The following is a 24,606-nucleotide window of genomic DNA, read 5'->3' as shown; positions in this document are numbered from 1 at the left end:
CAAACTTCACACACAGCCTCTGCAGAGGCTGAACTTTTGAACCGCTGGGCCACGGGGAGAATAGAAGTTCTTCACAGTGGAGGTGATTCACCGCGCTGCTCCGTCACCCAACGCTGCAGTATTTCTTCTTCTGTATTTTTAGACTCTTAGCTTGGTCTCTCCGTGCTACAATAGCCATCCTTTTTTTTACAAGGCCTGTTCCGTTGACTGTGGGTCTAGTCTAGACGCAGGGCAAACAGACTGGAAAAAACGCTGGCTGTCTCGCTGCAGACACATCTCTCTCTATCACTCTCACTCCTCACTGCGGAGAAAAACGTCACTCCCCCTCTCTCTCTCTCTCTTTCTCTCTCTCACTCCCTCCTCCTTCCTCGCAGCCTTTCTCTTTTTGAGCGGTGGTCACAACGCTCCTATACGTGGCCGTGTGTGTGGGTATGCGTGTCTGTAGCCTGCAGTAACCTTTTCTGACCACACATGTTAAGGGAGGGGCGCTGTTGTTCAGACTCACATTCACACACACACACGCACGCACGCACGCACACACACACACACACACACACACACACACACACACACACACACACACACACACACACACACACACACACACACACACACACACACACACACACACACACACACACACACAGCCTCCACCGCTCAGTTCACACAAGTGTGATTTTTTTCCAGCCTGATATGTAAGCCAGGGGTTTTCAGGTCAACGTTTTCAGGCCAAGGACCCCTTAGTTGAGAGAGAGATGAAGCAGGGACCCCCCCCCCCCCCCACAACCTTTTTTTCATAGATTCCATTTAATTGTTTGACAGCACGATCTTCAGTGTATTTTGGATTCATGTTAATGTGGGTTTTCAGATATTTAACCACTTGAAGCGTCAATACTTAATAAACTTGACCTTTCACTCTGTACTTAGTCTGCTCTTTTCCCCCTCCAAAGCTCTTTGCCAAAAAATAGCCGATCTACAAGCTCACAACGCCTCGCAGCGCGAGGCGTTGTAGATCTGCTATTTTTGGCTAAAGTTCTCAGAATATGGACGCTGGGGTTCAAGTGAAAAAAAGAAAAAAATTCTATCACACAAAGATTTGGAGGACCCCCTGTGGTAACTCTGAGGACCCCCTAGGGGTCCCCGGACCCCCTGTTGAAGACCCCTGCTGTGAGCCAAAGCTGTCAACCTGGGGGCATCACAGACTTTCACCCTGTTGGAGATGGACCAAAGACCAAAGCCCCCCACCCCCAAAACACACGCATCAGGTCCATTACTACCCGGCCCATAAATAACGTTGTCAGCCACTGCTCTGGACTGGTAACCTAATCCCCCCCCCCCCCCCCCCCCCAACACCCCTCCCTCCCCCGGGTCGCATCAGTCTCTCCCTCCCCTCTGGAAGGGTGGAGGGAGTAGTAATTAGGGAGGCTAATAGGGGCCCCAACTTAAAGAAGATGGCCCCCAAAGCTGTCGACGCTCCCGTAAAGAGGAGCTTTTAAAAGTGCTATATGATGAACGTCTCAGAGATTTCCAAGCCTGATAACGCCTGATCTTGGGGAAAGACACGCACGCACGCACGCACACGCACACACACACGCACACACCATCTAAGTTCTCCACCCAGAGAAGTCAAGGTCAAAGAGAAAGAGAAGAAAGAAACGTTTTCTTTTCATGATCGTGACAAGCCTTTTGTTCTACTTTTTTTGTTATTTTTACAGACACCTCTCTCTCCTCCTCCTCCGTTAAAAACTACAAAGCCGAGCACCTTTGTAGTTTCACACGAGGAACACTTTTTAAATGTGGGTGTGGCTCTAGTTCAGGATGAGCAGGTCTGCCAATGATTGGTGGGTCAGAGGTTCAAGTGCCAGCTCCTCCTGTCAACAGGTCGAAGTGTCCTTGGGCAAGACTCTGAACCCCTAGTTGCTCCCGGTGAGCAGGTTGGTGCCTTGCATGGTTTCCTCCGCCATCGGTGTATGAATGTGTGGGTGAATGTAATGCACAATGTAAAGTGCAAAGGCGATATATAAATGCACCATTTACCATTTAAATGCATTTCAAGTCGCTGGTGGTGAACAAATTGCCATCGCTTGACTTGACTGTGAAGGGACGACGGATGAGCCCAGAACGTTACGGAGCTAAAACTAAAAGTGTGTTTCGTGCCCATGTAACAGAGGTGATCCGAACCTCCCCACCCGGCTTTGAACCCGGGTCTCCTGCGTGAAAGTCCAATATCTTAACCATCACTCCAAAGGGACATCCCTATGGAACGAGAGCAGATACTAGACTTTTTTGAGGCTTCAGGCTGGGGCTGCGACTCCACTGTATGGCGGTCTACGACCCACCACACCCGGCCGCGACCAAAACAATAGTTCTCAGGAGTGTAATGATCAAAGAACGCGAGGGGCGGGAAGTCCAGGGCCGTTCAACTCTGTTTCAAAAATAGCTGTGTTTGTTTCTGTCACGGCAGGAGCACCTCCAGGTTCACTCATAAAAACATCTCTCAAAGTTCACTCATAAAAACATCTCTCTCCTCCGCCTGGCTTCCTGCTTTCCCTTCCTCTGTCTTCGCAGCACAGCGCTGGAGACCAGTGGTTCTCAACCTTTTGCAGGCCGCGACCCCCCGAAATAATGTGGGCCCCCCCCCCCTGGCCTGGGGGTCCCAACCCACAGGTTGAGAACCGCTGCTGTAGACCAACAACAGGTGCCTACTGTATGTCTCTCACCCTCAGGTCACTTTCCCTGAACACTACCCACTCCCCCTAACCCCTGCCCCCCCCCCCCCCCCTTCCCCTCTTGCCCCCCACATTTGTTTTTCTAGCTGTGTGGAGAGAGGAAAGCTGCAGCATGGCACCATGTCTAGCATGGTGATTTGTGTGTGTGCGCGCGTGTGTGTGTGTGTGTGTGTGTGTGTGTGTGTGTGTGTGTGTGTGTGTGTGTGTGTGTGTGTGTGTGTGTGTGTGTGTGTGTGTGTGTGTGTGTGTGTGTGTGTGTGTGTGTGTGTGTGTGCCATGTAGAAGGGCCCCCCCAGTCGGTCACACACCGTCGTCTGGGAAATACTGACAGGAAAGTCGTCGAGGAAATCCTGAAACACAGATCCCCATAGCAGAGGTGGTGTGTGTGTGCGTGCGTGCGTGCGTGCGAGCGAGTCAGTCAGGGCCCAGGGGTGTACCTCCTCCTAGAACTTGGCGGAGACATCTTTGTCTGCTGGTCAGTTTGTAGAAAAGCTGTGACATGCAGGACATCCCGAAAAGGCGTAGGGCAGGGGTCTTCAACAGAGAGGTCCAGGCCCCTCCACCTTGGGCCCAAGTAACTCAGTCCCACTTTTCCCCCCCTTGTGACGCCCCTGCATAGCAGCGGCAGGGAGGGAAAACGTCGTCCTCTGGGGCCGCGCGAGTCAGAACGAGTCACCACTGACTCACGGGCGAGTCAGAGACCCCCGGCCCAGATGTTTAAGGCATCCCACGCTGGCGTTTACAGTAAATGTCACTTTTGAGAAGTACAAGCAGCCCGACTAACCGCATCGTTATTTAACCTGTGTTTTTATCCTCTCGTCGCGTTTAACCCTTTCGACGGCGCGCCGAGCGCGTTACCGTAAGGCTCGCTGTCTGGTTATGCAGTCCAGTCTGGGAACGCATGGGGAGTCTGCAGTTCATTGTGTTTGTCTTGCGCCGGCGATGACAGCTAATGATAGGCACACGTGATCCTCTCCGGCTCCTGTTTCCTAGAGCCAGGGGCGTCGCACCAAATGCTGGGCCCTGGGTACAAGGATTCACTGCGGGCCCCCCCATGAATGTTCTTCATAGTAGGGGAGGGGGTTTAACCCATTTAGACTGGGAACGCATTATTTTGCGCTTTAACTCATAACTAATATAGCAGATATACAAGCTCACTGCGCGGCACCGAGTGCCGCGCTGCGAGCTTGTAGATCTGCTATTTTTGAAAAATCGTAAAAATGTGTGCAAGTCTTTGAATATTTCAAATCCGTCTAAGATTTTTATTTTTTTGAAAAACTGTGTTTCTATGTCAGTGGTGCTCAAACCTTTTCATGTGAAGGACCCCCAAAATGATATGTATTTGGCCACGGACTCCCATCTCAAAATATTTAGTTCCAGGGACCCCTCAGAAGCAAAATTTGAGTAACAAATGTAAAACAATGTCATCTATACAAAGATTTGCACACATTTTAACGACTTTTCAAAAATAGCAGATCTACAAGCTTGCAGTGCTGTGAGCTTGTAGATCTGGTATTTTTCAATAGCTAAAGTATAAAATAATGAAGGCCCCTCGACCTTGGGCCCTGGTGACCCAGTCCCACTTTTCCCCCCCTTGTGATGCCCCTGCGTAGAGCTTTTATTCACGCGTCCTGGAGTCGTCAGGACCTTCACTATATGGACATTCCAGAGGCGCAGGTCGAAAGGTTGACCAAGGTCAGGGTGCGAACTGTGAAGGTGTCTTCATCGTTACATCTTGTGTCAAAGTGTAATAATAATAAGAAGAGAACAGTTTGTTCGTTGATCCTACGGCTCTTAGAGTGCTGTGTGCATGTTGTTTAGTTACAGACATTCTATTTAAATAGACAAGATAATATTAGACCTTCAGGTGACAAAGATAAAGATAGTATCGATGTTTATGAGCAGTTACCACCAGCCAATTGCCCTAACACTCGTGGGACTGAGTTACTAGGGACCAAGGTCCTAATTATTTTAGCTATTGAAAAAATAGAAGATATACAAGCTCACATCTGCTATTTTTGAAAAGTCGTGAAAATGTGTGCAAATCTTTGAATTTAGTATCTCTAATTTTGCTTCTGGGGGGTCCCTGGAGCTAAATATTTTGAGATGGGGGTCCGTGGCCAAATACATATCATTTTGGGGGTCGTTCACTTGAAAAGGTTTGAGCACCAGTGACATAGAAACATAGAAGAAGAAGCAGATCTACAAGCTCGCAACGCGGCACTCGGGAGAATTAATAGTATTATACGTGGAGAAAGCAAATTAACTTCCCCATCAACCAAGCTATATATATATATATATCTTTTTTTATTGGTCTCCAGGTCCCCCTACTGGTGTTGGTGCAGAACTGGCAACCAGCCAGTTACTGGCAACCATCCGATGAAGGGTTGTAAATGCAGGCAGCTTTACCACTTTTTCTGTCACGGATGAACTGTTCAAACCTGTTGTGATTAAGATGCGTATCTGGGAGTCCTGCAGTGTCTCTGCCTAGGGTAGGGTAGGGTAGGGTAGGGTAGGGTAGGGTAGGGTAGGGTAGGGTAGGGTAGGGTAGGGTAGGGTAGGGTAGGGTAGGGTAGGGTAGGGCAGGGGTTCCCAAACATTTTTGTCTCAGGGCACCCCATGAATATTTTTTCTAATCCGAGGCACCCCTACATTATAATTTTCACTCCCAGCACCTTATATTTATAGCATATCGTCGTTGTCGGGTGGAAACCTTGTATGTCCACAACCGTTCGTTTTTTATTTATCATCTATAAAATGTACTAAACTACTGAAAACAGCAGATCTACAAGCACTCGCGAGGCGTTGTGTGCTTGTAGATCGGCTGTTTTCACTAGTTTTGTGCGACAGTCTTGTATGATAAAGCAGGGCTTTGCTTTACCAAAAGACGTACACATTTGAAACTTGGAGATACGAGGATTTTGCCCGACAGTGACGATATCTTAGTGATTATGTTGAGATAATAGCCATTTTGGTTAGAACTGACTGAAAATAACTTTGTACTTCAAGTTTAAAAGGATACTAAATATTTGTGTCCAAATAAATTCAAAATATTATCAAATGATCTCGCGGCACCCCTGGACTGCCGTCGCGGCACCCCAGGGTACCCCTGGGGTAGGGTAGGGTAGGGTAGGGTAGGGTAGGGCGACTCCATCACAGCCTGCTGACAGCGCTGTTAAACTAGCAATGAAATTCATACTCCTGTTGGTCCACCCCCAAAGGTCACAGACTTCACACACGCTCGCACGCACGCACACACGTGATAGGGTGAAGGGGCAGAGGAGGTCAGGGGCATCATGGGATGTGTAGTTCCTAAGATCAGACAGTCTCTCTCCTTATGCGGCGAACATAACGGATTGGCCCTTTTCTACGAAAGGAACTCTGTCATTAATGGCTTTGTTGCTTGCAAGACAACCATCACTTAATTTTGCATTCTTGTTTAGTTACAGAATATCGTCGTAGTCGGGCGGAAACCTTATATCTCCAAGTTTCAAATTTGTATGTTCTTTCGCAAAGTATAGCCTCGGAAACCCAGGCTTTTATTTTGGCAATAGGGAGAAAAATAAAAGCCTGGGGTAACCTGCTGCAATTTCTGGCATAAGAAGTGGGAGGTGGGCCATGGCACAGATCATGAACCAATAGGATAGGATTCACCGGCTGAAAACAGCCGGTGAATCCGCCCCCTCTATACCAAAATCAGCCTGCGTTAGGGAATGCTATTAGCAAAGCAAAGCCCTGCTTCATCATACAAGGCCGTCAAAAGTAGTGAAAACAGCCGATCTACAAGCAGATCGTCTGTTTTCACTAGTTTAAATCATTTTTAAATTGAAAAATGCAAAACGAACGGTTTTGGACATACAAGGTTTTCCACCCGACAGCGAGGATATGTGCCCCCATACGCTAGGGTCAGGGGGAAGGCTGTTTTATAGCTTATGGCGAGAGGGAAAGCTGGGAAGCATGGCTCATAAGGCCTAAGAGGCTTGGCTTGGAATCGCTGCTGCTATGCTTTTGAAGTGGCCTGTCGTTCTGGCCCAGCCTCTCACATTGTGATTCATGACTGAGTCTCCAATGATTCAGCAACTTCATTCTGATTCTCCCCAAGACGAGCTGCTTTTCAGCAGCCTTTCAGCTTCCTCAGTCCACAACCAGGAAAATCCTGTCATTTCTGCTGCTCGCTTTGAGAGCTCAAGATGCACTCACAGGCCTAGTTTGGTAGAGCCCTCTGCTGGCTGCAGGTGGAGTTGCATTTCAATGCTGACACCAATCAAAACACAAACATGATGTACTCAACCTCCTTACTTCAACATTAAAGTATAGCTACATCCGGTCAAATATTACTAATACTACTTACTAAATATTATCAAGTGAAAGTTGCACTTTCAGATTTGTACTTGAGTAGCCTACTTGCTTTTAAAAATACATTTAATGTTTTAATATTCATGCATTGCTGTTTTAAAGTTTAGATTTTCCAGAAAAACAGACGATCTACGAGCTCACAACGTGTGACGATGTGATGCGTTGTGAGCTTGTAGATCGACTATACTGTCCAGTGTCTACCACTGTAGAACCTCCCTAGTCTGTAGTACTACATACATTACTATGTACTTTAATCCCCCACTTGAACCCATCTTCACCTATCATTGTTTAATGAACTATTTTTGGATGTGTGTGCTGTACATCAGACATTCTAAGTCAGTGGTTCTTCAACGTTTTCAGGCCAAGGACCCCTTAACTGAGAGAGAGAGAGAGAGATGAAGCAGGGACCCCCATAACCTGTTCATTCCATATAGTTTCATTTGACATCACAATGATCAGTTTATTTTGGATTCATGTCAATTTGTGTTTTCAGATTTTTTGAACCACTTGAACTTTCATCATGTACTTAATCTGCTCATTTTCCCCTCTACACCAAACCTCTTTTCTGAAAATAGCCGATCTACAAGCTCACTGAGCTTGTAAGTCTGCTATTTTTGGCTAAAGTTCTCAGAATATGGACGCTAGAGTTCAAGTGGTTGGAAAAAAAAAGCTTCTATCACACAAAGATTTGGGGGACCCCCTGTAGTAACTCTGAGGACCCCCTTGAGGTCCCGGACCCCCTGTTGAAGACCCCTGTTCTAAGTCATAACGAATGAAAAGATTAGACGTGACCTCAGATCAGTGAGTTGGACCCGCCCTCACTGAATGACTGGCAGGTTGACCCTCCACTCGATCGGCTTCTTGAAAACAAACACGGGCGGCAAGGATTCTCGTTGACACCCAATCAAAAACCCATTATTCCAGCTATCTACATTAATTTGTTTCTCAACAAGCAGACAGCAGGCCTGATTGAATACAAATAGACATGGCGTTGTGCACAGAATAGAAATGGGTTCTCGGCCCCCTGCAACTAAAGCCAAACAAATCCAAAGAATTTGACATCCACTCAAACTGTTTTCCATCCCAGAGGGGACGTCAGACATCTTTGAGGTGCTGGGAGGGCTTCTTATTTTTATTTATTTTTCATATAACGGCATTGTGAGATTTGTTTGCATTATTTAACAAGAGCAAAATGACGACAGCACAATGTGGGGATAGCAGAAACCAGGGTTCGATTTGATGGGGGGAAATCGGTGATATCCACCCTCTATAGTCCAGGGTTCCGCAATAGGCGGCCCGCGGGCCTTTTGCGCCCCGCGGGGAGCTACTGTCTGGCCCCCACCAACCCCAGTAATAATGGTGGTATAAGAGCAGCAACAACACTAGTATATCGTCATTGTCGGGTGGAAAACCTGTATCTCAAAATGTGTACGTTCTTTCGCAAAGTATAAGCTCTGCTTCATCATACAAGGCCGTCGCACAAAAGTAGTGAAAACAGCAGATCTACAAGCACACAACGCCTTGCGGTGCGAGGCGTTGTGTGCTTGTAGATCAGCTGTTTTCACTGGTTTAAATCATTTTTAAAATGATAAATGCAAAACGAACGGTTTTGGACATGAGATTTTCACCCGACAACGACGATATCTAAACTGTCTCTGGAGTAGCGGGAACGCCGCCGTCGCCCCCTGCAATGTTGTGGCCCTCGGCTTGGTACCCTAGACATAATTTGGCCGTTGGGGAAAACTAATCGGGGAACGCTGCTCTAGTCATTAATTTTATGGCCAGTGGGGATATGTTTTATCATATCATAAATATACTGTACTGTACATTTCCTTTTGGGAATTGCATGTGTGGTAATAAACATGAACCCTGCCGTCCCTATTTTAGGCAATTCTTTCAAATATTGTCAATAACTGTTCACATTTACGAGAACATGAAGAAATTGCCGATCTACAATCTCACAACGCGGCGCGTTGTGAGTCTTGTAGATCGCTACGCAGATCTCTATTTGTCGTACAACAAAGTGTAGTTAGTAAGTTAGAGCAGTGGTTCTCAAAGTGGGTTCCATTTGTAGGTTACGCTCATAAAATAAGGGTCGCCCAGCCAGATGTCTCTTATTATGCTACTTTGATTTCATTATGACGCAATGTTTTATGCTTTAAATATAAAAAAAATAGCAGATATACAAGCTCGCAGCGCGGCACCGAGTGCCGCGCTGCGAGCTTGTAGATCTGCTATTTTACAACCTTAGTTGTGACAGAGAATGACACTGGATAGTCGCACGTTCAGTGTTGTTTTTGACAGCAAATTTTGATTTAGTTTTAGTCATAATTTAGTCACCTGAAAAGTTTTAGTTTTAGTCTAATTTTAGTCGACATCATAAGATTTTAGGTGACACAGCTACAGTTGATTTAGTCAACTGAAATGTATTTTGGCAGGCCTTGATGACATTGTAATGGCTGATTTTACACTTGGTTGCTAGGGTGTTGGGTGCTGAAAATAGCAGATCTACAAGCTCACAACGTGTCGCAGCGCGACACGGTGTGAGCTTGTAGATCTGGTATTTTCAGCACCCAACACGCAGATCTACAAGCACACAACGCCTCGCACCGTGAGGCGTTGTGTGCTTGTAGATCTGCTGTTTTCACTAGTTTAGTTCATTTTTAAAATGATAAATACAAAACGAACGGTCTTGGACATACAAGGTTTCCACCCGACAACGATGATATGCAGGTCTTTAAAATAAAAGAAGGTTTGAGAAGCAATGAGAGTCTCTATAAAGTTCCACAGAGCAGACTGTACCGACAGCCACCACGACTCCCCAAAGTGCAGCAGTCGACTCATACTGCTATAATTAAGTGGAACCCAATCAGATGCTATACAAGTGTGACTAATCTGTGCAAGCCAGCAATGAGTCACAGCAATTCAGCTCATCCTCTCCCCCATGCCCTCCCCGCCCCAAACTTTTTTTCCTTCTCTTTTATACATTATGAAGAATAATTTGCGACGGCTGGTGAATTACTTGACTCATCTTAGTTGCTTTTGTCAATAAAGATCTTGTGTGTGTGCACGATACATGTGCACGCCAACATATATCGTCACTAGTGTCGGGCAGAAACCTTGTATCTCCAAGTTTCAAATGTGTACGTTTTTTGGTAAATACAAGACCGGCACACAAAACTAGTGAAAACAGCAGATCTACAAGCACACAACGCCTTGCATCGTGAGAAAAATTGGCCGTTTTCACTAGTTTAGTTATTTCTTTAGATGATAAATACAAAACGAACGGTTTTGGACATACAAGGTTTCCACCCGACAACATATGCTTATGGCGCAAACACAGCCACATGAGTGTGTGTCTAGTCTGCGCATTCATGTGGCTGTGTTTGCGCCAGTGCATTCTTTTGAGTGTCCTGTATGTACAGTACGTGTCCCCCCACTGCTATCTCTGTCTGCGAGGACCTTTTGGGCGGAGCGGGGACCACTAATGACACGGTAGCCTGTGTGTGCCTTTCCTGATTTACTTGCGTATTGGGGAGGGGAGGGGGGAGGGGGGGGGGGGGTGGAGCTTCCAGAAGTCTACTGGAATGATTACAGAGCCCTGCGGCATCCCAGAATAGACGGGTGTCAGCCGGATGCCCCAGAAACGTCGTCTGCTGCCTCAGAGCCAGCGATGGCAAGTAGCGGAGTACATTTACTCTATAGTACTTCAATGTTTTCAGGCCAATTAAGGACCCCTTAGTTGAGAGAGAGATGAAGCAGGGACCCCCCACGACCTTTTCATAGATTCCATATAGTTTAATTGTTTGACAGCACGACCATCAGTGTATTTTGGATTCATGTCAATTTGTGTTTTCAGATGTTTAACCACTTGAACCGAATACTTAATAAACTTGACCTTTCACTCTGTACTTAGTCTGCTCTTTTCCCCCTCTACTGTACACCAAAGCTCTTTGCCAAAAATAGCTGATCTACAAGCTCACAATGCTTCGCGCTGTGAGGCATTGTGAGCTTGTAGATCGGCTTGTAGATCGGCTAAAGTTCTCAGAATATGGATGCTCAGCTCAGGGTTCAAATGGTGAATATAAAAAAGGAAGAAAAAAGGTTTTTGGTTCCTATGGTTGAAAAGGTTTCTATCACACAAAGATTTGGAGGACCCCCTGTAGTAACTCTGAGGACCCCCTAGGAACTGGACAATGTTGTCTGCCAGTGAACAATTGCAATTATGGTTGTTGCGGCTGCAGGGAGCAGTTTAGTGTGAAAACCTGCAGCAGTTGTGTCACGCTGTCTCGCTAAGCTGTCACGCTGAGATGTTACCCTTGCCTGTCACACCCACACACTATGCTCTGTTACACCTCCTACAGGCGCTTGCTGTAACTACACCTGTAATCAGTGTTAAGCCTGTTCAGTTGTGGTAGATCAGCTCCATTGATGTCCAGCACACCTGAAACTCAGTTTGGCTGAGTGTACAGATCTCCTCTGCCCTTTTCCTCCTCACTGTGCTTTGAAGTAGAGATGCAATTTATGGCTCTTTTAAGTGAGCCAGAGCCATGGCTCTGGCTCACTTAAAAGAGCCGTTCAAAAGACTGGCTCATTTGGCTCTTTTGGCTCAATGCATAGGCCTATTTAAAATATTTTAGTTGAAACATGAATCCACAAGGTGGCACGGTCTGGCACCACATTCCTCTGCTGACAGTTGAGATCACAATTTTGTATTTACCCTTTTTATAAAACATGTGTGTTTGTAAATTAAGCTACCTTGACTAATGTTATTCATGCAACACCTTAAAAAAACCAAGCAGGCAACAATGAACTCGCTCCTTCCTAGCGGCGTATATAGCCAGGATTTACCAACTGGCTAGGCCTGGCACAATGTGAGCTTGTACATCGGCTATTTTAAAATAGCCAACATTTAAATATTTACAGGGACATAATACAGTCATTTGTCATGGAAGTGGATTCCCAAGCAATATGGAGACATTTTAATGATAGAAATCGCTTAATAATTGTCTAAGATATGATCAAATCAAACTGTAGTGTCTTAATTTGCCTCCTAGATAGCTGCACATTCCCGCGCCGCACCGCGCATCGCGGCGCCAGCGTCGCCGCACCGCGTCGCGAGCCAATTCAGCCAAATGAACGGCTCCCTACTCTGCGAACCGGATCCCATCGTTCACTTCAAAGAGCCGTTCAAAAGATTCGATTCGTTCGCGAACGTTGCATCTCTACTTTGAAGAGCCTTGGCTTGTAAGTTTACATGCAATTATGCTCGCCTGCACGCAATATTGTCAATTAATGTCCGCCCCCACCATGTCTCATATATGCATTATGTATGTCTTTTTTTCAAATTTTAGGTCTTAAGTCTAAATAGTCAAATTAGCTGGTACCCCTTGCGGTCGCTACTCAACCTTAGGGAGTGTTACTTGTGGGATACAGCTATAGGTGATGCTCTGTGCTCATGTGACCTGTGGTAGGTAGCCGTTCATTATGGAAGCAAGTGTCTAAACAACTAATTACAACTGAGTTCCCCGCAGCCTCCTTTGAGGGCATTTGGGTTTTTGAGCGTGAAATCGGACATTTTTAATTAACAGCTTGTGCCACGTTCTGAGCTTGTAGTTGTTTTATTTTATATGTGTGTGTGTGCGTGCGTGCGTGCGTGCGTGCGTGCGTGCGAGCGAGCGTGCGCACTGTGCACACTTGAATGTGCGCAAGTGTGTGTCCCTTCGCTGAAATGATGTCACAGACTCTGTGGCTTGTGAGCCAGACGCTGCCTCACACTACTGTGGTTACCATGGTAAGGTGAGAAACTGCATCTGTCTGTGTGCGCATAAGGCTCTGCACGAGCCATGCTGTGACACAGACCATCCGCGTATATCCAACATTTACCCTTTATTTATTTTTAACGATTGAAAAATAGCAGATATACAAGCTCACAGCGCGGCGAGCTTGTAGATCTGCTATTTTTGAAAAATCGTGAAAATATGTGTGCACATTTTTCAAAATATATTTTTCAAAGCAAACTTTTGTAACTCAAATCTCTGCTTCTGGGTGGTCCCTGGAACAACATATTTTGAGATGGGGGGGTCTGCGGCCAAATAAATGTAATTTTGGGGGTCCTTCACATGAAAAAGTTTGAGAACCACTGATTTAGAAGAAGGATTTAGAAGTCGGGTCAAAGATTGGGTTAAAGATATTCAAAGACTTGCACACATTTTTGAGATTTAAAAAAATAGCAGATCTACAAGCTCGCAGCGCCGCAAATAAATGTAATTTTGGGGGTCCTTGACATGAAAAAGTTTGAGAACCACTGATTTAGAGGAAGGATTTAGAAGTGGGGTCAAAGATTGGGTCAAAGATATTCAAAGACTTGCACGCATTTTTGAGATTTAAAAAAATAGCAGATCTACAAGCTCGCAGCGCGGCACTCGGTGCCGCGCTGTGAGCTTGTAGATCTGATATTTTTCAATAGTTAAAGCATACAATAATGGTTAAAGTGGTTTTAGGGTTAAAATGATTATTCAAGTCACTTGTCATCTCCAGACTGTGGCCTACGAATGTGTTTTGGGAGCTTATAAGGACTGAAACGTTTCAGGCATAATTTCTATACTAAACAGGGGATGCTGGAGGAACGGTGGCGCTGTTGCCTCGACAGCTAGAAGGTCCTGGGTTCGATTCCCGCGGGGGGACGCTATGGGTGCTGGGTGCGTGTTCTCTCCTCCGCAGCCATCAGTGCCCATACCCTAAGTAGGGTTTGGCAAAAGGGCCTTTTCTGTGTGGAGTTTGCATGTTCTCCCCGTGTCTCCTAGACCTAGGGTATGTATCCCCACAAAACATTTTGCTTTATTATTCCAGACATCCTTTAATTGGCAGTGAGGGAGAAGAGATGGTGTCTCAGAGGCTAAATGTGCTCCTCTGACTTTTGCTTCAGGTCAGACCTGCTGAGAGGGAGATGATGATGGAGGAGTAGTAGTAAGCAGGTAGGGGAGGGGGGAGTGTGTGTGTGCGTGCGTGCGTGCGTGCGTGCATTTATCTATTCTGGAATTTGAAAGTCATGCTGAGTTAATGCAACTCTGGTATGTACAAATGCAACCAGAATAGACCAGGGGTCTTCAGCGTTTTCAGGCCAAGGACCCCGTAGTTGAGAGAGAGAGATGAAGCAGGGACCCCCCACAACCTGTTCATAGATTCCATATAGTTTCATCGTTTGACAGCACAATCATCAGTGTATTTTGGATTCATGTCAATTTGTGTTTTCAGATATTTAACCACTTGAACCGTCAATAGGGTTATAAACTTGACCTTTCACTCTGTACTTAGTATGCTCTTTTCCCCCTCTACACCAAACCTCTTTGCCAAAAATAGCCGATCTACAAGCTACAAGCTTGTAGATCCGCTATTTTTGGCTAAAGTTCTCAGAATATGGACACTTGGGTTCAAGTGAATAATATAAAAAAGGTGAGAACAAGGTTTCAATCACACAAAGACTTGGGGTCCCGGACCCCCTGTTGAAGACCCTTGAAGACCAGTGCATGTTTCCTTCAGTGCCAGGCTACCGATGTGAAACTACATGGCACTGGACACATTTTCATTTTTTCCCTACAGCTAAAAACAAATGAAAGAAGATGGAAAAGCCTCAGTCAAATGCAAGTTCAGATCCTTCCCCTGCTGTGTCTGTAAGGTTTTGCCATGCTGGAAAAATAATTGGCCACAATCGGTGGCTCACAACCACCAAACTACTGAGTATTAATTTAACCCGCCATTTCCCTCTCCCCATCTGTGCTCAAGTGTGTGTGTGTGTGTGTGTGTGTGTGTGTGTGTGTGTGTGTGTGTGTGTGTGTGTGTGTGTGTGTGTGTGTGTGTGTGTGTGTGTGTGTGTGTGTGTGTGTGTGTGTGTGTGTGTGTGTGTGTGTGTTTGTTTGTCAGCTGAAGTTGTCATCTTTTTATTTGTAGGCACGCTGTTTTGAAGCTGTTGTTTTATTTTCTACAGGGCTATGGTGCCCCTCTCAATCTCTTTCTCCCTCTCCCCTCTCTTCGCCAACTCCGCTCTGAGAGAAGAACACCATTGACTGACATGTCTGAGTGCATCCAACAAGGATTGTGTGTCCAGGCGTCTCCCAACCGTGCAATTATATCATTTTCTGCTTAGGGTTTTCCCTGCGAGGACAAAGTGCCTTGGCAGATGAAGGCAGTTGTGTGTTCGTGTGAAAGTGATGACTGAATGTTCCCTTTTCTGGCTGAACATTTCACTCCCATATCTGCTGATATGTCAATAGTTGCTTAATCGTTTGGCTGTTTTCGTGCTGTGAATCACTCTTCAAGTGTCCACATTGTTATGTCATGCATTGTTATGTCATTTAGAAAGCATGCAGGTTTTGACAGGCTAATTGTTTACCTGTTATCCCAGTTTCACGAGGCACTACATTGTTCTCTTTGCACTCTGCTTATGCCACTATTTGCCTTGCTGTTTGTTGTCTAGAGTTCATGCATGCTCTGGTTATTCCAATCGCGCACATTTAAGTCACTCTGGATAAGAACGTCCCTAAATGCCAACATTTTATTATTCAGACATGGTCTTGCTGATGAAGAGCTTTTTGAATTAGAAAAGCATTGTGAATGTGGACACATGCATTTTAAAGGACAACTTTGTTTTTTTACAACGAGGGTTCATATTTTAGATATTTTTAATTAGAGAAAAGAAAAAGTGAGTGTTAAAATGTTTTCATTTGCTTCGTTCTATTGTTTTATCATGTTTACCGTGCTAAAATGTGGGGCATGCGCACGCATGGGGGCATGCGTACAAGTGACTAAATATGTATTTTTATATACAATAAGCCAGCAGTTTCTTTATTGCTATTTACAATAACACTTCTAGCCCCCATAAGTCACATCCAACCATGAAAGGTTGCGTTGTATCTTGGGAATGGGCGTATTCTGTGTAAAATGACATATTTAGCCACTTGTACGCCCCCAACCACTGAAATAAGAATCTCTAAAACAATAGAAAGAAGTAAATTAAATAATTTTAACACTCATCTTTTATATTCTTTAATTACAATCTAAAATATGAACCCTTGTTGTAAAAAACTAAAGTTGTCCTTTAACCACAGTTCAATTCTTATTCTCTCAGAGTTAACCCTGCTAGACCCGAATTAATTTCTACTGGCCAAAAAAAATCAAAAAAAAAAAATCAGATGGTGTTGAGCTGCAATCCGGAACGTATATGAATCAAGGAAACATAATTTAAACCATTACAATCTGCTGTGGTTGGAGCCACAGCCTTCTTCCTGCGCTTCCATTGCTTGATTCAGACCCTGGTATCGTGTAGAGCACTGGTTGACAGTAGTAGGCTACTGCCTGAAAGCTCATGACGCAAGACAATGTGGATGTTTCCTTGACGGAGAGATACAGTACAAGTTTGGTCTCTCACGTGGGAGTCCAGGGGTCAGACATGAAGGTTATAGACTGCAACTTTAACATCGTTAAGGGCAAGTTATTATTTTTGATTAGCTTTCACCAGTGTCAAAACCACACAGAAACGCTGAGTCCACTTATCCTATATTGTCCACATAAACTCTCCACTCTGGTGTTTTCTACACCTGGAACAAAGCCGGGCTGGGAAGCTCCCTGCTATTACCTCTCGCTTAGGTTGGCTTGAAGCTGGGCCCCTTTTCTATCCTAAAGACAAGACAATTATGGTTTTGGAGGGAGTATAGATCAGGGGTCGTTTTCAGGCCAAGGACCCTTTAACTGAGAGGGAGATAAAGCAGGAACCCCCTCTACATATTGTATAAATGCGTTGTGCAGATTTTCATCGACTTTATCTGTCATCAGTCTATGTTGGATTCGTGTTAATGTTTTTTCAGACATTTACGATACCATCGATACGTAGTAAACTTTACCTTTCACTTTTACTTGGCCTGCTCTTTTTTTTACCTGTCCTCTTTGCTGAAAATAGCTGATCTACAATCTCTCTGCTGCGAGGCGTTGATATTTTTGGCTAAAGTAAACCTTGCATAGGGATGCAAGGTTTAAAACTTTTCAATTGAAAATAATGAAGCTATCACACAAGGGCCCTACAGTACATCACGGTACCGTCGATGTGATTGACTCTGACCCTCGTTAGTTAATGTTGTTGTACGTCCTGCTTAATTACGTTTAGGGTCCGCGAGGGAACCGTCGCTGTCCATGCCAAGTTTGGATTTTAATGGGGTTGAGCATGGGCGCAGAGGAGGCCTTTCCGAGTATTGACACGTGCACACATTTGCACACACACACACACACACACACACACACACACACACACACACACACACACACACACACACACACACACACACACACACACACACACACACACACACACACACACACACACAATGAACAGCAACTGACAGCTATACACATTCTTTAAGGGATGGCGCAGAGGCTATGCTATGAATTCTCCTCAAACCCCTGAATGCATAAGCCCTCTATCCAATAGACTTAAGTGGACAGTCCATGATTGGATCAGTTTGGAGAGCTCAGTGAGCTGTTCCTCTTCTGCTAATAGCAAATTAACAAATAGAGTGAAGTTAGGCCACTATACAAACCCTTAACTCTTGCTGTGCTATAATTGCCCTGCCCCAGGAGTGCACTTCAACTTCAAACCGCCGCTGAAACAGACCGTGCTGGCTCAAAGAACGCTATTAATCTTTGGCTTAACATTCATAAGCCCTAAACATGTCAGTAACATATTTATTTTGGTATCGACTGGGCTGAAATCAACTTTCTGTACACTTTAAAACGGCAATCCATAACTTTTATGTACTGCCCGGGATTGGAGCCCAGCTGGTCTCCCGTGTGAGAGACCATGTGAGTGCTGGTTGGGACTGTCAGGTCGCAAGTTACTATGAAAACCTCCACCGGCTGTTTGTCAGTCAGTCCCTCCATTGTCCGTCACGTCACATCACACTTTTGGCCCTATTCTTATCTCCGGCACCGTTGCCCCTATCCATGCCAAACTTTGCACACACACTCCTTGGCTGGCAAACCACAACCTCTGCCCCTGATTTCTCACATGCCCCTCTTATAGCGCCACCATGAGGTTGCTAAGGCTAATTTGTGTATACATGCGACCTGACGGTCGCTTATCTCCCGATTAGGCAGTCTTACTGGTGATCTTTTCGTTTTATTGGAACTTTTCCTGAACCGTGGACCTGGCAAGAGACTATTAGTTGATTATTAGTTGAAATGTTTGCTTGTTTAGTGATTCATGGCGAGCTGGGATCTAACCCCAGTCTGCCAATCGGCAAACCGGCGCACAACGGTGCCAATATAGAACTGAGTGCGATTGGCAGAGCTGTTGTAGCCGGGTCTTGCCCGCAATGCCCGGGGCACTACACTTGTATCCCTTTGAAATTAACACTCTTTACCATACAGCTGGGTTGAAATAACGTTTCATTCATTAAAATAAGTTCACAGATTGCAGCTCTAATTAAACTGCAGTCAGTATACAGTGCTGCACAGTATTCACTATTGTCCACAGACTGTGAATGAATGAGTTGAATGAGTGCTTTGGTGTCTTTCAGTTGTATACCAGGGGTTTTCAAACTTTTTTGACTCGAATTACACTGTTATTTTTTAGAATCTTATATAAATCTTTCTCCCTAAGATACAGTATGTCATAGTGAAAATTCTGGGGGGGAAAGTTCACCAAAAATGGCCGATCTACAAGCTTGCAGCGCGTGACGCGGTGTGAGCTTGTAGATCGTCTATTTTTGGTGAAGAGAGTTGGGGTACTGTAGCTGGAAAAAGAACTCAAGTACAGTGCAAATCAGTTCTGTTTCACTAAGCATATAGAGGGTCCAAGTGGTTGATGATGGCACAATGCCATGGGCATGGCACGCAGTTAGGGAAACCTGCCCATTCCTCCATGTGTTCAGAGACGCTGCACATCAGCAGCTTCCTACAAGGAGGCCCAGAGGTTGCAGCTGCACATCCGTCATGTTCTCTGTCAATGAGACCTTTGGCCGTCTTCATTTAGGGACGCATTAGTCTCGCGTAGCCAGACAACTATTCCACAATCTCCGAATGCTATAGAGAGTCTGGAACGGCAGCTCCCGAACGGCGAGTATCGGAAGTAGTCACTGCTGCACTGAAATGTAGTCCCATTGGAAACATAACAGAAACACAATAGCTCAGACAAAGTCATTCGAGCGGCCTATTCTTGTTATGGGTGCATAGTTTAAGAAAACATTTGAAAACATCATGGAGGTAACACCAGAGAAAGACGAAATAACGCCCCCAGAAATATTGAAAGGAGACATAACGCTTCCAGTAGGACATGTTATTGCTACTGCACACATCCACTTTATCTCGCACTCATCGTTTCTATTTCCGTTTGCCAGACTGTATGCCGGGAGTATTTGCCCAAATCCTTGCCCAAATCGTGGAGGCAACAGTCTGGCCTCGCGAGACTAGGGACGCACTGACCCATCACTGACCCATCACTGACCCATCACTGAGCCACTTACAAAGGGCATCTTGCTCCAAGCCACAGGGACAGCGAGTGGGCCTGTGTCCATGTCGGAAAAGCCGTCTGACAGTTGTGAAGCGACACGTACTGTCACACACACAGAAGCTACAGTGTTTACGAAACCCTAATCCTCTGAATGTCGAATTCTTAATTTAAAACATTTCTCCCTTCTTTCCGCAAAAGAGAAGATCTACTGTACAAGCTAGCGGCTGCCACGGCACGTTGTGAGCTTGTAGATCGGGCACGGAGAATCATCAAGGTACAAAATCCGACTGAAGTTCTGTAGAAGGGTGTTATACTGTAGACTCTTAGGACTTGCATGCACAAGCGCACAAGAAAGATTCTGTGCTGTACGTACGTGTGCAGTGCACCAACTCTTCTCAGCCCTTAAAGGTCCTACACCATGCATTTAAAAATAATTTATATAACACTGTTTGTGTCCCAAAAACGTTTTTGAAAAGGTTTGAGGCTAAATTACCACTCCTGAATACAGAGCCCCTGTCATTTCTGCCTGGCTTTCAGAGCATTTTCAGCTGCAGTACCACCTTCACCTTCACCGTCCTGAGTGGGAGGACTGCGCTATTGAGCCAGTTTTGGCCCCACACTCCTCCCCACCTCCTGCTCAGCAGGCCTGCCCACCCCTCCCCAACCCTCTCCCAGCTCCTCCTGCCTCCTTCTCAGGCCTGCCCACCCCTCCCCAACCCTCTCCCAGCTCCTCCTGCCTCCTTCTCAGGCCTGCCCACCCCTCCCCAACCCTCTCCCAGCTCCTCCTGCCTCCTTCTCAGGCCTTGTGACATCACAAATCTGACCTTTCACAATCAGGACCGTTCTGAGACATGCTAACATAGATCTCTGCCCATAAACCGAGAAAGACACAATGGTCAGAAATAGGACTTTGTGAGGATAGAAGTTGCTGGTGGGACACCAAGAAAATACATAAAAATTGGAAAAATGTAAATTCATGGTGTAGTCCCTTTAAAGTCCCCCTAAAGTCTCACACACACACACACGCACGCACGCACGCGCGCACACACACACACACACACACACACACACACACACACACACACACACACACACACACACACACACACACACACACACACACACACACACACACTTTCACTCTCTTTAGCAGTCACTCACATTAACCTCCAAACACGCAACCCCACACACAAACTCCTCAGCCGTCCTGCCAAATATTGGAATCATTGCCATGTGTCATTTTGTTTGTGGCTCATCTCCAGTGCATGATGGGGGGGGGGGGGGGAATAATACAATGGAAAACTACCATGAAATAAGCAAGAAACAACTGCGCATGATATTATCTACCCAGCCTCGGCCCTGAATGTAATGTGCAAAATGTGTGTGCGCGCGTGCGTGCGTGCGTGTGTGTGTGTGTGTGCGCGTGCGTGCGTGCGTGTGTGTGCCCCCCTTTAGTTTAGTCTGCACATTATTATTAATTTCCCTACACGGGTTTGGCTGGCAAGATGATTTGACATCGTATGAAGACTCGTTTTCCATTTTTGTCATATCATCACACAGTAAACCTTATTAAGCCAATCAGATTTGTATCTGGTTTTCCTGGAACGGTGGGCTCAGCAGATTATGCTTGCATTTCAGCACTTTTAATTTCATACCTGGGAGCCGTCCGTTGCAGTCAGGGGTGTCGCACCAAATTCTGGGCCCTGGGTACTTTAACTATTGAAAAACAGCAGATATACAAGCTCACAGCGCGGCACCGAGTGCCGCGCTGCGAGCTTGTAGATCTGCTTTTTTTTTTTAAACGTCTTTGAATATTTCAAATCCTAACGTTTTTTTAAAACACTGTTTCTATGTCAGTGGTGCTCAAACTTTTTCACGTGAAGGACCCCCAAAATGATATGTATTTGGCCACGGACCCCCATCTCAAAATGTGTCCCAATTTGGCTGGGAGCCAGTCATTGGATTTTTATTCATTTTCATTTTTTCATTTCATTTGAAAGCTGGGGATCATAGCTACAAAATGATATATTGGTTGTGGAGATTGACCCAACAGTTTTGAAGATATGGCTTATAGAATGATGCCATGCTGAAATACTACTTTTGAGATATTCAAGTTTTAAATAAATGTCTAACCTGCAAATGACCTGACGAACTCTCACATTAATTAAAAAAAGTCTTATTTACATGCAGAGTTAAGCTCTGGCGTTTAAGTGAAATGTAGCCTGAAATCTATGAGATGCTTTAGTGGCTTTATCACATTTTAGTAAAAAAAAAAAAAAAAAAGTATTTTCAGTCCCTGTCTAAAGCTGTACTTTCCGAGATGACTGGCTCTCAGTGAGATTGGGACACAAATATTTAGTTCCAGGGACCCCCCAGAAGCAAAATTTGAGAAAATAATGAAGGCCCATCCACCTTGGGCCCTAAAAACTCAGTCCCACTTTTCCCCCCCTTGTGACGCCCCTGAATCCCAGCCTTAATTTGGCTCTTGAACTGAAGAGCTTTTGGGGACGTAAAGTGCCTTGCTTAAAAGCACCTCAACAGCAGTTGTTGGCAGAAAGGAGAACATTTATCTCATTTCATTATTTTCCATCATCTAGATTAATTCTCCCAGCAGCACTCAGTATAGAACTTCATCAATTCTTTACTTTAGCTCACATGGTTTTCCTGGCTTGTACTTGTTTGACCGCATGAACCCTTACGTGTCCCTAATCTGGGGTGAACATTTGCAAAGAGGTTTGGTGTAGAGGGGAAAAAAGGCCTCAGTCAAGAAATAGGGCAGGGGTCTTCAACGTTTTCAGGACAAGGACCCCTTAGTTGAGAGAGAGAGATGAAGCAGGGACCCCCACAACCTGTTCATAGATTCCATATAGTTTCATTGTGTGACAGCACGATCATCGGTGTATTTTGGATTCACGTCAATTTGTGTTTTCAGATATTTAACCACTTGAACCATCAGTACATAATAAACTTGACCTTTCACGCTGTACTTAGTCTGCTCTTTTTCCCCTCTACACCAAAGCTCTTTGCCGAAAATATCCGATCTACAAGCTCACGCTGCGAGGCGTTGTGAGCTTGTAGATCTGCTATTTTTGGCTAAAGTTCTCTGAATATGGACGCTAGGGTTCAAGTGGTTAATATAAAAAAGGGGGAAAAAAACAAGTTTCTAAAGATTTGGAGGACCCCTGTAGTAACTCTGACTCTGATGACCCCCTAGGGGCCCCGTTCCCCCTGTTGAAGACCCTTGGTTTAGGGGCACATACATTTTAAGCACACGATTATGTAGATCTACAGTGTGCATCTCACAACCTATACGTATATTTCAGCGCTTTCTCAGTCTGGCCCTTTTCTTTGCTGCTTCCCTCCTCTTTATCCAACATCCAATCTGCAGTAATAAATCAGAAGTGACAACAGCACCCAGCCATACGTTCCTTTAACAGTGAAAGCAACACACCTACAGTACAGTAGTAGTAGTCAGGGGTGTCGCACCAAATTCTGGGCCCTGCGTACAAGGATTGACTAACCTGACTTTCGCCAGATGGTGACAGCATTGCGTTGCATTGCTTACCATCTGGGCTCGCTCCGGCAGAACCGATGTAAGGGGCGGGCCATTTTTTCAAATTCTATAGCAGGTGATTGGATATGGCCGTCTCTCTGTCACAGTCTGGGAGTGCCAACTCCAACCACTCATATTGGCCTGTCTGCATGACGTTGCACCCAGAATCTGCCTCCTGGGTTTCTACGTGGTCTGCAATCAGACTCTATTGGCTCAGAGCCGCTCAGAGCCCGCCCATAGCTGCCGCTGATTGGTCCGGCCCGGGACTTTACGAGTGTTATCAACTCTGCCGGACCGAGCCCAGATGGTAAAGCAATGCAACGCAATGCTGCCACCATCTGGCGAAAGTCAGGTTAAGGATTCACTGCACAATTATTTTGTGCTTTAACTATTGAAAAATAGCAGATCTACAAGCTCGCAGTGCCGCGCTGCAAGCTTGTAGATCTGCTATTTGAAAAACAAAACGTGAACATTTGTGCAAGTCTATGAATATTTCAAATCCTTCTAAGTTTTTTTGAAAAACCTATGTTTCTATGTCAGTGGTGCTCAAACTTTTTCATGTCAAGGACCCCCAAAATGGTATGTAATTGGCCACGGACCCCCATCTGAAAATATTTAGTTCCAGGGGCCACCATAAGCAAAATTTGAGTTACAAATGTTTGCTTAAAAAGTACATATATTCAAAGATCTGCACACATTTTCACGACTTTTCAAAAGTAGCTGCGCCGTGAGCTTGTATATCTGCTATTTTTCAATAGTTAAAAGACTCAATAATAAAGGCCCCTCCACCGTGGGCCCTAGTAACTCAGTCCCCCCCCCCTTGTGACGGCCCTGGTAGCGGCACCTCGTCTGCTCTTGCTCCAACCTCTTCTGTCTCGCTCCCCCTAGAGGGCGCATGCTGCCTCTGCAGTCTCGGCCAATAGCACCTGCGTAGCAGTAATAGTCACTGCATTGTGATGATCAGACTGTTGGAGGCAGTTTCCTCCTGCATGCTCCCCCCGGCACACATGCAGCGTGCACTCACACTGCTTAGGTTGAGGCTGCTGGCTGCCGATCGCATGCTGGACGGGCAGCGCTGAGAGGGACAACTGCAGAACAGGTAGAGACAGGAGGAGAGGGAGAGAGAGAGAGAGAGAGAGAGAGGGAGAGAGAGAAATGCATGCCGGCTGATACATGGACACCGGCTGCAATTATTGGGATCGATTCTGAATGTTAAGATTGTGTTTGTGTTTGTGTTTGTGTGTGTGCATGTCTGTCTGTGCATGTGTGCCTCTACTGTTACTGTATATGTGCATGCTCGTATGCCCAGAAACTGTACATCTATTTACTTACTAGTATGGGTTGATAAGCACACACACGTGTATGTGTGTGTGTGTGTACAGTATGTTTGTGATGCCAGGAGCCTCAGTGAGTGTGGCATTATTGCTGATGTTGGGTGTATACAGTGCAGGGTGTTGGGTGTACAGTGC

The 24,606-nt window shown here is 45.6% G+C and overlaps 1 protein-coding gene across 1 annotated transcript in view; it reads left to right on the top strand.

Annotated features, from left to right (window-relative positions):
• Positions 1–24,606, top strand: part of nav3 (neuron navigator 3) — a gene marked incomplete at its 5' end in the record, with an annotated part of 322,260 nt that overhangs the window by 59,381 nt on the left and 238,273 nt on the right. The window lies entirely within an intron of this gene.

The sequence above is a fragment of the Nannobrachium achirus genome (assembly GCF_963921795.1).
Source record: "Nannobrachium achirus genome assembly, chromosome: 23".
Taxonomy (NCBI): Eukaryota; Metazoa; Chordata; class Actinopteri; order Myctophiformes; family Myctophidae; genus Nannobrachium; species Nannobrachium achirus.
This window is presented reverse-complemented; position numbering and strand designations above follow the sequence as displayed.